This window comes from Excalfactoria chinensis, chromosome 1 (assembly GCF_039878825.1).
Source record: "Excalfactoria chinensis isolate bCotChi1 chromosome 1, bCotChi1.hap2, whole genome shotgun sequence".
Classification (NCBI taxonomy): Eukaryota; Metazoa; Chordata; class Aves; order Galliformes; family Phasianidae; genus Excalfactoria; species Excalfactoria chinensis.
The window spans coordinates 153,872,035-153,886,064 of record NC_092825.1 but is presented as its reverse complement, the minus strand read 5'-3'; positions in this window follow the sequence as shown (position 1 = coordinate 153,886,064).

Below are 14,030 nucleotides of genomic sequence, written 5' to 3'. Positions count from 1 at the left end.
ACATAACGTAAGCCCAGCCACAGTTACCAAGTGGCTGTCTCTTCAGTGCCCACTCTTGACTATTTTTTGCAGCCACTCATGGTTAAATATCAAGGACATGAAGCATTCAGAGCCAAGGTCCAAATATACATGTGAAAATGAACCACAAAATGTCCCAGTTACTGCAACCATCCTCAAAGCTTCTCTTTGTATCCACAGTAATCTTATGTTGCTCTGTTAAGAAAGAAAGGAAAATGACTGTAACTAGTGTAAAAATATGAAAAGCTGGAGAAGAGAGCTCCTTGGCAATTTGTTTATAAGTCCAATTAATAACACTAATAATCATGAAGAAGATATTTCAGATTTTTCTATCAGAAATAAAGTTGCTAGCAGGAGCAAGGAGGTGATAATTTCCCTTTATTCAGCTCTAATGAGGCCATATCTGGAAAACTGTGTTCAGTTTTGCACCCCTCACTACAAGAAAGACACCGAGGCTCTGGAGCTTGTCCAGAGAAGGGTGACAAAGCTGATGAGGGAACTGGAGCACAAGTCTTATCAGGAGCGGCTGAGGGATCTGGGATTGTTTAGTCTGGAGAAGAGGAGGCTTGGGGGAAACCTCATTGTCCTCTACAGCTACCTGAAAGGAGGTTGTGACAAAGATGCAAATGGGCCTCTTCCTCCAGGTAACAGAGACAGGATGAGAGAAAAGGGCCTCTGATTGTGCCAGGGGTAGTTCAGGTTCGCAATTAGGAAAAACTTCTTAAAAAGAGTGGTCAGGCTCTGGAATGAGTAGTACTAAGGAATATGGATCTCTGGGCAATACTGGTGGTAGGTGGACAGTTGAACTAGATGATCTTTGAGGTCTTTTCCAACCTTAATGATTCTGTAATTCTATAATTCTATAAATTGATCCTATTGTCAACTGTATAAATATGGGGAGGTGTGGCAGGTTGATTATATCACCTTGCCACGATCCTGAAGTGGTAAGCGGTATGTACTCACCATGGCTGAGGTGACCACTGGGTGGCTTGAAACATATGCAGTACCCCATGCTACTGCCCGAAACACCATATTAGGACTGGAGAAGCAAGTCCTGTGGCGGCATGGCACTCCGGAAAGAATTGAATCAGATAATGGAACTCATTTCAAAAATTCCCTTGTAAATACTTGGGCCAAAAATCATGGCATTGAATGGATTTACCATATTCCCTATCATGCACCAGCGTCTGGTAAAATTGAATGATTCAATGGATTGTTAAAAACTATGTTGAAAGCAATGGGCGGTGGAACATATAAAAATTGGGAAAACCATTTAGCAGAAGCCATCTGGTTGATCAACACTCAAGGATCTAGTAATTGTGATGGTCCCAACTAATCCAGCTCCCTACGTACCGCAGAGGGAGATAAGGTTCCTGTAGTACACATAAAGAGCATGTTGGGAAAAGCGGTTTGGGTCCTTCCAGCATCTGGAAAGGGCAAACCTCTCAGAGGTACTGTTTTTGCCCAGGGACCTGGATGCACCTGGTGGGTGATGCACAAAAATGGGAATGTCCAATGTGTACCACAAGAGAATTTGATGTTGGGGAAGTGCAGCCAATAATTTCTTGTATATATAAGGAGAGCCTTAAAGATATATGACGAATGTCCAATTATGGTGCAGGACTTAAGATAGATGGATTAATGTTAAGAAAACATTTTCCGTATACCTAAACTAGGCATCCTATAAGTAAGTTTTTTCCATCTGGGCTCTATATCGTGCACTGGCCGTGCATGTGTAGAGCACATGTGGAAAGAAGTTTAATTCAAAGGGAATCCGTGGTGGTTGGGAAAGGATGAGTGCACCTTGGTGTGGGGGACGCCCCGCAAGCGCTGCCTTTCCCCTCCACCGCTGTCATGTTCCTTCTCCGTCAGTTTTGCCATTTCCTCGACTTAGTAAATAATAGTGTGTTAAGTTTTGAAGTTTTATTTTCAGCTTAGGGATTTGCATGAAAATATATATCAATTGTTAAGACAATAAGTTTGCTGATTGCTCACAACTATATATATAAGTGTGTGTGTAATAAGCATAATGTAATGATATAGAATAAGGGGTGGAATGTCATGGTTTTGCAATTTTGTAATTTTGCTATCAGTATTTCACATCATAACATCGTGATAAAGCGTGGATAATTTTGACAAATGTGCTGCTCACAGAAGAAGACTGAATGTCCCAGAGAACATCACGGTCAGTCATATGACACGGACTCTATATAATCTCACTTCGGTGCTAGACTCCCTCTCTTGGATCCTGCCAGCCATGGGGGAGTGTGTGGAAGCATTCCATCCGTTTCACCTAGAGTTACAGTAGGCCTCTTGGTTTCGGGACTCACTCTCTCCTATTTTACTTGACTTGTTAGCCTTAATTCCAATTATATTGTATTATATTGTGTTATTCTGCATTCCGATATAGTATTTAGTAAATAAGTGTGCCTCCTTAGATCGTTGCCACTGTATTTATTTTCCTTTTCCCTGTTTCCTTTTCCTTCTTGGCCAGCGGCCTGCGGGCTGACTGCCCCCCCGTCACGGGTGCAGGTAGATTTTAGCTTAACCTATGACATCAACTGACCAAATATTTGTACAGTAAGTACAGAAAATCAGACTTTACCAGCAAAACAAACATGCTACAAGAGAAAGACAAATGTAATTTACAGTAATACTGAGAGAGAAATTCACTCATAAATAGATAATCTTTTTATGAGAATGTATTTCTCCATAGGATGTACTGTAAGCTAGTCAGAAGCATCTAGGACAAAGCAAGTTTCAGAAACAAATGATGAACTGAATAGCTCATGTGGAGGAAGGGAGAGATTTTGAAGGTTTTACAGACTTAGAGCTTGTTTTGCTTGCTTTTTCAGGCCTGAACGCTGAACAGATTGAAAAATCCCACATTGCATTTTGGACACACTTATTTTTATTATTATTTTATTATTATTATTTTTAATTAACCTTACATTTTCCCTCTGTAGGAAGGAGAGTTGCAGACAACCTCTGGAGAGCAATTTCTGCATGGCATCTTAGGTGTTTAAAACAAATGAGATATATAGCACTCTAATGGTGCTTTTCTCTCTTGAGTGAGTATACAAGGAGTGCAAGGAGCTATACAACTGGTTTAGATAGCATACTTTTATTTATTTTGCTTTATTTTATTTCATTTTATTTTTAGGACAGATTAAGCGTTCTATTAGTTTCCTTTAAGTTTTCTTCCATACCAAAAATAATTCTTACACATAATTTCTGAAAGAAACTCCAGCATTAATGCAAAGAACTAACCTAAGCACTAAAAAGTATTAAAGTTCTATTCTGGATATCTGTAATGATAGCACACAATTTTTCAAATGCTTTAAAATCATAGAAATCCTACTGTATGCCTGAAGAAACTGAGTAATGTGCGTGAAGACTTAAGGGTTGTCTATTTTGTATTTATGAGATGCCTCTAGTTTCTCTCACGTACCAGAGAAAGCAAAGTTTTAAACAAGTGCAGCACTAGAATCAGAACAGTTTCTAGTCTATTGTTTTACCATCTCTACGATTATGCTTGTGCTTGTGTTTCTGTGATTTTGTGAGCATCAAGAGAAAGGAAGAGGGCAGTTGCATACATGCAAGTGACTCATACCCTTTTTGAGATTGCTGAGAAAATAAACAAGGGTTCAGGTGCATCCTTCATCATTATCACCTAGAACATAAATATCATTGGCTCATAACATGCCAGAACTTGTTGCAGTTGACACTACCAAGGGAGGGGATGACATTCAGAGAGACCTACAGGCTCAAGCAGCATGCCCAGGAGAAATTCATGAGGTTCAACAAAGCTAGCTGCAAGGTCTTGCACTTGGGTCATGCAATACAAGCTGGGGGATGAAAGGATACAGTATAAGTGCTGAAAAAGACTTAGTGGGTACTAGTGGATAGTAAGCTGAAAATGAGCCAGTAATGTTTCCTCCTAGGCCAGAAAGCCAACTGTAACCTGGTCTGCATCAAAAGAAAAATGGCCAGCAGGTCAAAGGAGGTGCCTGGAGAGAAATAACTGCATTCATCAGTACAGGTTATAGAACGACCTGCTAGAGAGGGGCTCGGTGGAGAAGGACCTAGAGATCCTGGTGGACAACAGGCTGATCAGGACCCAGCAGTACGCCCTTGTGGCCAAGGCCAATGGTATACTGGTGCTTTAAAAAGTTCAATACAAACATGTGGAATGAATTCTATTGGTAAGGGTGATGGAGCACTGGAACAGGTTGCCCAGAGAGACTCTGGAGTCTCCTTCTATGGAGCTTTTCAAGACCTTTCCAGATGCCTACCTGTGCAACCTGTTGTAGAATATGTACTTAAGCAGAGGGGTTGGTCTTGATCTCTTGAAGTCACTTCTAACCCTGGCAATTCTGTAGTTCTGTGTTTCTGCCCCTCTGCTCTGCATTGGTGAGACCTCACCTGGAGTACTGTGTCCAGCTGTGGCCTACTTGGTACAGGAGAGACATGGACTTGCTGGAGAACTAAAGGAGGAACACAAAAATGATCCAAGGGTTGAAACAGCCTTGGTTCTGAGGACAGGCTGAGAGAGCTTGGGATGTTTGGCTTAGAGAAGGCTTCAGGAAGACTTCATAGCAGTTTTTCAGTATCTAAAGAGGAGTAATGAATGTGAAGGGAAGAGACTCTTTAGAAAGGTCTGTTATGATAAGACAAGAGAAATTGGTTTCAAGCTAAAAGAGAGATTTAGGCTGGGTATAAGGATAAAGTTATTTTTCAGCAGGGATGTGAGGCACTGGAATGGGTTGTGCAGAGGAGTGGTGGATGCCCCATCCATGGAGACATTGTAGGTCAGGTAGGATGAGTCTCTGAGCAGCCTGATCTATCTGTACATGTCCGTGTTCATTGCAGAGGAGTTGGACTAGATGACCATTAAGTTTCCCTTCAAACTCAAACAATTCCATGATTCAATGATTCTATGCCACTTAACGACATGAGGATGAATCAAAACCATGCAGTTCACTGCAATATTGAGGGTCAGTGGCAGAGAAGATGAGATAGATGTGTATTACACAGTGTCACCATGAAGCAAGGGTCCCAGGCTTCAAACTTTCATTTGAAAATGGTCCCTATGGTCATTAATCAGAACAGTAATTTCCAGGCCTTCTCCTCAGTCCATACATTGTTAACTCATGTTATCGTATTTTAAACCATATTATACAGAAGCTGATTAAAAAATAATAATAATAATGTCATCTGTTGTATTATGCTGTCCCACAAAATTAGAGGAGGATGTTGGTGTTATGGCAGTAGAAGATGCACTTTTCCGCTAATATTCCATTAAATTGCTGTACAACAGAAGGCAGCAGATGGGCAGTCTGACAAAATGGTATCTGACATGGAACTATGTATGAAGCAAAAGTGTGTAATTGCATTTGTCCATGTGAAAAAGGTCACACCAGTGACATTCACTGATACTTACTGATCATTTATGGAAGCCAGTGGATGTGAGCCCAGTGAAGCAGTGGGTGGTGTGCTTCAGCAATAGCAGCAGTGACAATGAAAGGCAAACCATGTTCCAGATCACCATGCACAGCTGTCATACTACAAAATGAAGAGCATACTAATCAGATGAACAATGCAAATTGATGAATTATGAACAATGAAGCAACAATTGAATATTGCAGCATTTGCACCAGGTTGCTCCCACAAATGCTCCCATAAGAACAGAAAGAATCTTGTATTTGAAGCCAGTTGAACTAATAAAGGGCTAAGGGTGACAGTTTCCTGGATTGCATTGTTACAAGTCACAACATATGGTGTCGCCACTCTTAAGCTGGAGACAAAATGGCAGTCCAGAGACTGGTGGCATATCAGTACCTCATCAACGAAAAAGTTCAAGCCACAGTCTTCGGTGGGTAAAGTGATGTACATTGTCTTTTGGAAAAGGAAAGGGGCAGTCTTTCTGGATTTCCTGGAACCCTAGACAAACCATCAACTCAGATCACTACATCACAATGCTGACTAAACTGAAGGCTCAAACTTCCATGGTGAAGCCAAAGGAGAAGACAACTTTTCTCTTGCAATATGATAACATTAGGCCCCATAACACTTTGAAGATTGTAGAGTATATTGCCAATCTTGTCTGAATTGTACTACCAACCATCCCATGGTTCAGATTTAGCACCTTCAGACTTCCATCTTTTAGGGTTGTGAAACATGGAATGCATGCGCAACATTTTAGGATGACAGAAAATGGCCTTAAGTTTTACCAGGAAAAGTTGAAATTGGATATTAGGAAAAAATTATTTTCAGAAAGAGTGGTAATGTCTTGGAACAGAGCTGGTGGAGTCACTGTCCCTCGAGGTGTTCAAGACGTGCAGATGTAGCACTGAAGGATGTGTAGTAGTGGTTGTAGATGGCAGTGAGCTAAGGTGGGACTGGCTTATCTTAATGGTCTTTTCCAATCTTAATAATTCTATGATTCTATGATTTTCCAAGCAACAATGCTATTACAGCAGCTGTTAAACTATAGATAATCTCCACTGCTACAGATTTTTACGAGTGCAACATGCAGGCTCTTGTACCTGGCTGGTAAAAAAAACAAACAAACAACAACAACAACAACAACAAACCCATAGCTAATGGTGGTGACTGCTGAAAAATTGTGTTTTGTACCTGATAATTTGCTCAATCAAATAGTGTTAGTGTGCTTTTGGTATCTGTTGTAGTTTCCATAGAAATAGACAGGAGATATTACTTGTATCCTTATGTAGGAGCCACCTACATAAATATTCATGTCTTTCTCCTAAAGCTGGCAAAGTGATTGCACTTGCGGAGGACCATACTATACATACTTGGCCATGATTGAAAGGTTTAACATGCCGAACAGTCAGGTCCTACAAAATCCTTCACATAATAAACATAGGTACCTACTTACTATTTCAATCTCCTCTTCAGTGTGAGCTAGTGAAGGAAAGATCAACTTGCCAGCCTGCCTACCGATGTAAGGCTGAGGAATGGAGATGTGAGAAGAAGGTGAATCCACTCTGCCTTCCTTTCTGGTTGGAAAAAATCATAGTATCATCATAGTATCATAGTATCGTGCGAGTTGGAAGGGACCTTAGAGATCATGGAGTCCAACCCCCGGGATTCGAGCCCTCTGTGTAGCAGCATGGCACTTCTACCACCTGCGTCACAGGGGGGATTCGAACCTGGGCCTCCGGTGTTGCAAGCGGCAGTTCTTCCACTGTGCGCCACCGGGAGCACACTTCTTGAAAAGCAGTTATTAAAATTTACAGCTGCACTCCTTCTCTATTTTATTATTATTATTATTAATTTATTTTCTCTCCATCTTCCATCTCTCTCCATTTTTTTTTATTTTTTTTTTTCTTCACTGTCAACAAAGTCTGTTTTCTGCTGTGTTTTCTTATCTATTTAATTAATTCAGAACACTAGTCTCAGGCTAAATTTCACCTTGTTTTGTATCTGAGAGAATTATTTCTTCTTGCATTTGCTATAGATGTTAACCCCATTTCTCTTTACAACCCTTCTGGGGCACATAGCAGTTTTGTTTTGCTCTCTTACCCAGCAGATGTTTTATACTCCCTTTTGCCTTTCAGTAATGTCACCATTGCCATCAACTTCTAAATATGTAAGTCCACCAGGGACACAGTTCAGCCTCTCAGCAGCTCATATTAGTCCTGGGTCCAATCCTGCTTCTTTTATTACTTTAAATTGTGATTTCACAGACAGAACTGCCAGGATTTTCTGAAGTACTCAGTGGATGAGTCTGCTTATCTAATAGCATCAGATGTTTTCCCAAACAAGAGAAGGAAATGAGAAAGCATTCTGAAAGCACAGCAGTTACATACTTTGGATATATGTTTTTTTGTTTTTCTGCTTGTTTGTTTGTTGCATTTTCTGATGTAGCTTTGTTATTTTTTACCCTTGTGTGCAGACTGCCGCAATAACATAGCTTTTGATGACTGATCTAGATGAGATAAATGTTTTCTGTGATTAAAATGTTGCTTCTTGAGCTCTTTTTTAATGGTTAAGATGTAAAGTGGAGATAAAGATTTGTGATCAAATTTAAACTAAAGTGTTTCTAATAGGGATTAAATTTAGATTTCATTAGGTAGTTTTTGTATACATCCTAGACATCAAATGGTTGCTACATATTAATTGAGTTTTAATTGTAAAATAGATGTTTACATGATATGACTGCTAAGCCTTCTGGAAACTGTTTCTGGTAATGACCTAACATTCCAAAACATATCTATGAATGTTTTAACTGAATAACCAAGTTATAAGATGAGGCAAAATATAATAATAAAAACAACCAGCAGTCAGATAAAATTAAGTACTCAGGCATTTCATGTAACTTTTAAAGTTATAATTAATTTTTCACTCGAGTCCATCTTCTGATATATAATTAAATCAGCATACATTAACCAGAGCAGCAATAGTACATGCATCATTCAGACCTGAGTAACTACTTGTATTGGACAGTTAAATGATATGCACTTATAAAAAGATTTTTGGATTCAAAGACTATACAGTTAAACACACATAGTCTTATAATAAGGTATTGTATTGTCATTAGCACTCGCTGTATCATAGGATCATAGAATAGTTTGGGTTGGAAGGTACCTTTAAGATCATCTAGTTCCAACCCCCTGCTATAGGCAAGGACAACTTCCTCTAAACCAGGTTGCTCATAGCCCCATCCAGCCTGGACTTGACTGTCTCCACAGAGGAGGCATCCACAGCTTCTCTGGGCAACCTGTTCCAGCATCTCATGACTATCTCAGTAAAGTTCTTCTTCATAATATCCAGTCTAAATCTAGCCTCTTCCAGTTTAAAGTTGTTTCCCTTCATCCTGTCACTACCTGCCTTTATAAAAAGTTCCTCCCCATCTTTTCTGTAGGCCCCCTTCAGGTACTGGAAGGCTGCTATAAGGTCCTCTTGTAGCCTTCTTCTTTTCAGGCTGAAGAGTCACAGATCTCTCAGCTCATCCTCGTAGAGGAGGTTTTCCAGTCCTCTGCTATCTCTGTGGCCTTTCTCTGGACCCACTCCAACAGCTTAATATCCCTCTTGTGTTGGAGGCCCCTGAAGTGGATGCAGTACTCCAGGTGAGGTCTCAGGAGAGCACAGTAGAGGGGCAGAATCACCTCTATCAACCTCTTGTCCACGCCTCCCTTGAAAAGCTGCTTAGTGTCTTATACTGTATACTTCTGTATACTTGTTTCATGAAATGTTCATACTCCAGTTTTTTGTTTATTTGTTTGTTTGTATGTTTTTTGTTTTTGTTTTGTTTTGTTTTGTTTTGTTTCATGATCAGACTGTTTGACACGCATAACTGGTGACAACTCTCTTCACCTGGATCTCTGTTTGAGTTCATGACTGTGAAAGTTGAAGCAAACATTTCAAAAAACTTTGTTGACCATAGCAGTGCTATTCCCTAACTTTCAGTTGAAGGTTGCAAAGTACTGGGGTGGTGTAAGAGGCCATGCTTTTTACATTACTGTCTCAACGTTTGCTGAAATGGACAAGTTCAGGCAAGCCTGGTCAAGGTTCCAGAACTCCCTTTGTCTGAGACACACAGGAGGACAAGTCCAGGCAAGTCTTAACCAAGGTTCCAGAACTCCCTTTGTTTAAGGGCGACAGATGGACAAGTCCGGGAGCTAGGAAAGGGAGATAAGATGCAGATGAATGGCCCTGAAGTGGTCTTTTTGTGTGGGCCTATCTCAAGGAAGAGGGCCATCTCCGAGGTATTCACATGACTCTGACCCAAGCCTCCCTGGAATGACACATAGGCTGGGAAGTAGGATAAAAAGAGCATGGACAAACCATGGTTTTAGGTTTTCTCACATCAGATGCCTCACTTCGTGAACAAGGAGGTTGTCTGACATCAGATGCCTCACTACGTGAACGCCTGCATGCTGAAGAAGATGCATGCATGAAGAACTTTTAGGTTTCTGGCCTCAGATTCCTCCATCGTCGTCCTACTGCTGCCAACAGATTCACCTGGGCTTGCTGCTCGAGACTCTGCCTGTGAGATCCCTCTGCTCCATGAGACCTCGCTACTTGAGACTCTGCTCCGTGAGACCACGCTGTTCCCTGAGACCCTGCTGCCCTTTCTACCTCCTGCTCTGCGTTGCACCGATCTGCTGCTTGCGGCCTGCCACTCTGCTTGTTTTTCCCTGGACCAATGAAACAAGGTGCAACGGGACGCTGCTGCATCCAGGAGGTGACTTTCCCCGCCTTTTCATAATTCTTGCCTTTTTCCACCTTTCCTATCGCCCACTTTCCCGTCCCCATCACCCTAATTTTGATATTTGCTGCTCTCCCTTCCCCATCCCCTCAGCTGTCTATTATTTCTAATAAAATGGTCGGATCAACATTTGAATGTTTTTCTTCTTAATCTCACACCGGGCATAATTTATCAAAAGAACCTTGCCTCTCTCCTAAATTGGAGCGAGACAGGTTCATAGCCTTGGAAAACTCACAAATAGCTTAGGAAGATATTATGTGACATCCCAGTTTAGTGTACAATGTGTACGATGTAGTATCATTTACTAGTGTAACAGTGTCTTGATCTCTTCTTTGTTCATCATAGTATAGGGAAAGTTGCTGCTAAAATGACAAGTGTCAAGTGAGACTACTTCATCGAATTACACTCAAATGCATTTTCAATCTTGCTTTTGTTTTTAATGGTTCTTTTGTTGCTAGTGAGTAATAATGGCTCACTATTTCATAGCACTGGTGATACTTAATGTTTGTGAAGTGCGTATTGACTCTTATTTGAAAGACACTAAAAAGTAGAAAGTATTGTTATTATCCTTCTTCTGAATTTCTTCAAGTTTCAGGTGACTCATAACATTTTAGGAAAATGCTGTCACAGTAACGCCACTGATTCTTTTAAAGTAATGCATTTCATATTTCTACCAATAATTATCAATTTATGTTTTCAGATTTGCCTTGTTTCTGGTCTCTCTTCTTCAGCTGGGTAATGTAGGGGACAGAATGATGTGCCTGATATGATGAAAATGGGGTTGTTCCTAAGACTGTGACTTTTAATCTTAGTAGCCTGTTGAATAACTGCTTTTATAGTACAGTCCCTACATGAAAAAAGAACAAATAACAAAACTCAATATGAGACAAAAGTATGAACCATGTCAACTGTCTCTTAGGGATTTAGTATGTACCAGATTTTATTGAGAAATTCCTGTGGATACAAGTAGTTCTTAGTTTCTTCAAGTTTGTGAGCGAGCAACACTTTTTCTGTACCAGGTGGGCAGCTGAGTTGTTTTATATTTCTAATGTAAGATGCATATTAGATATGTAGAAGTCAGTGCAAGGACATATGAACTGGGGAGTGAAGTTATATAAAATGTTTCTCTGCATTCATGTACACCTGAATACACCAGAGTTCTGTACACACTATTTAATAGAATCTGAATGTTATCTTTTTCTACATTTATTTGTGAGTGAACAGCTGCTAGCATTTATTCCTCAAATAGCACAAAAACCTTCTTTTAGGAAAGGTTTCTTATATAATTTGTATTGGGATTATTTGTATTGGGATTATATAATGCTTTTCTAGCTGCTCAGGGATGCAGGATGAAAATAGAACAGGACTCTGGCAGATGTATTTAAACAAAAAAACAAATCAAGTCTTCTTGATGTCCCTGTCACAGGACTGGGTAGGGTACAGCAGAAAGGGAGATATGCTCAGAAGTAGTCATTCCACTGTTGACTAACATGAATACAAAATGAATCAGGAACCACACTAATCTTTGTATTTCTGCTTTGTCCATCCTTCCTCACCTTTCAGGAAAATAAAATCAAATAATAAGAAACAGAAAAACCAAAATGTTATATAACTACATATTGTTTCCTCTTGTGTTCTGTTTCTTTGAGCTTTAGACTAGCAGACAGCAGTACAACAGCAGTTTCCACAAACAAAATGTCTTTATCAGTTAAGGCAAATGTAGAATAACAGCAGCATGCTATGCTACTAATCTTTACGTTCAAACAGTAAAAGAACATACATGGATTGGATAAAATATAAGCTAGGAATAGCAGAAGCTTCTTTGCATTGATTAAATTATCAATATGTGTAATGCGTATACATGTGGAAGGTAAGGGGAGTAGGGGAGGCATATAGGGGAATGATATCACACCTCAAATTATTCCACAAATTAGGTTAGTTTTGTTTGTTTGTTTGTTTGTTTTGATTTGATTTTTTCCTCAAATCTCTCTTTTAATTCTACTGCCTTCCATTTAAGTAATAAATACATCAGCAGACATATCTTTATTCTTAGCTTAATCATTGCCCTTTTAAAATATATTTTGCAATTTGCACTGCAGAATCTGAGCTTTCATTTAAAACTGTATTATTATTATTATTATTATTATTATTATTATTATTATTATTATTATTATTATTATTTTAATTGGGTATAAAACAGAACAGTGATGTGATGATTTTAATATATTGATGTACTGCTGACAGTTTGAAATAATAGTTCAGATAAATAAATAAATAAAATTAGTCTGGTGGGTAATTTGGACCATTTTTCTCAGTGCCTTGTTAACTTCTACTGTACCTTAACTGGGGGATCTAACGGCCTCTCCAGGCTCGTAGTTCTGAATGGACATGCAAATTACATTTTAAACCCACTGTGAAGTATTCCTAAGTCTCTTTACCTTTCCCATCCCTATGCTCTGTTCTCTACAAGCAGCAACTCAGGTGTTCAAGTCAGATGATATGGGCTGTGTGCTCCAAGGTCTGTGATCTTGATGATCCCATGACAAGACTGCAGGCAGTGAACATGCAGGACTCTTGATCTCTACTCCGATGCCCCTTATTCTCCACAGCAAGGAATTATTAACTTTGAATTTTAATTTGAACAGTTTTCTGTGTTAATAACTATTTTGCCCTACAAAGAGCAATATTTTCATGTGGTTTTAAATGGACACATCTTCCTACATGGTTTTTACATTGGATTAGTATGCGATATACACTAACCCAGACATGATGTAAGCTGCTGAAAAGACTGAAATCTTTTCAGAAGCTAGAGAAAATCCAGGAACAGTAATATGAAAAAAATAGATAGATAGATAGATAGATAGATAGATAGATAGATAGATAGATAGATGATAGATAGATTAGATAGGTAAATCCTCCACAAGAACTGTTTTTTTGGTTTGTTTTTGTGTTTGTTTTTGTGTTTTTGTGTTGTTTTTTTTTTTTTTGTTTTGTTTTGTTTTTTAACATTATAAGCCAAGTCTGACCTGACAATGTCCTCATAAAACTTCTTTGAACTACACATTATAGCTAGAGTCTGCAGATTTTTTTTTTTTTTTGGTTGGGTTGCTATGTTTTCGTTTTTTTTGTTTTTGTTTTTGTTTTTGTTTTGTTTTTTCTGTCTGTCTGTATGTTTTTAAGAAGTTATTACAATCTTCACTTTTCATCTTTGTTTTAGAAGCACTCTCATGACAAAGTCTGTATGAACTCTCTTCAGATGTCAGACCACCACACTGCAAGGACTGCACCGCAATGCAAAGCATATCCATTTTTGGCACAAATGTTTTTTCTCCAAGGAACATCAGAACACCTTCTGTCCTGTAATTAAACTGAACCTGCTTTTGGATCAGTTTGCCTAAGCTGATGCCATCTCCTGACTGACAATCCTGTGATGATGTATAGTGGCAGTGCATCATCAAAGTAAGACGCTGTGATGATGCATTACCAGAAGGACAAGGGAGCAGATTCAGTTTAATACTGACACCAAAGACAGAGTACCAGGCTTGTTCAGGGCCTCGTGACTGTATCATCCAAAAGAAATTTTAGCACTGCTGCCAACAGGGTGCAAGGCAGGGTGAAGAAGTGTATGATATAACCAAACAGAATGAGAAGGCATTCACATTTTTTAATTTTTTTTTCTCCTTTTCTCCATGAGCCACACAAACAGGCTGTGCAGTCTAAATTTCTCTAGAAGACCTGTAATATCACAAGGATAGGAATAGAAATCACAAACCTT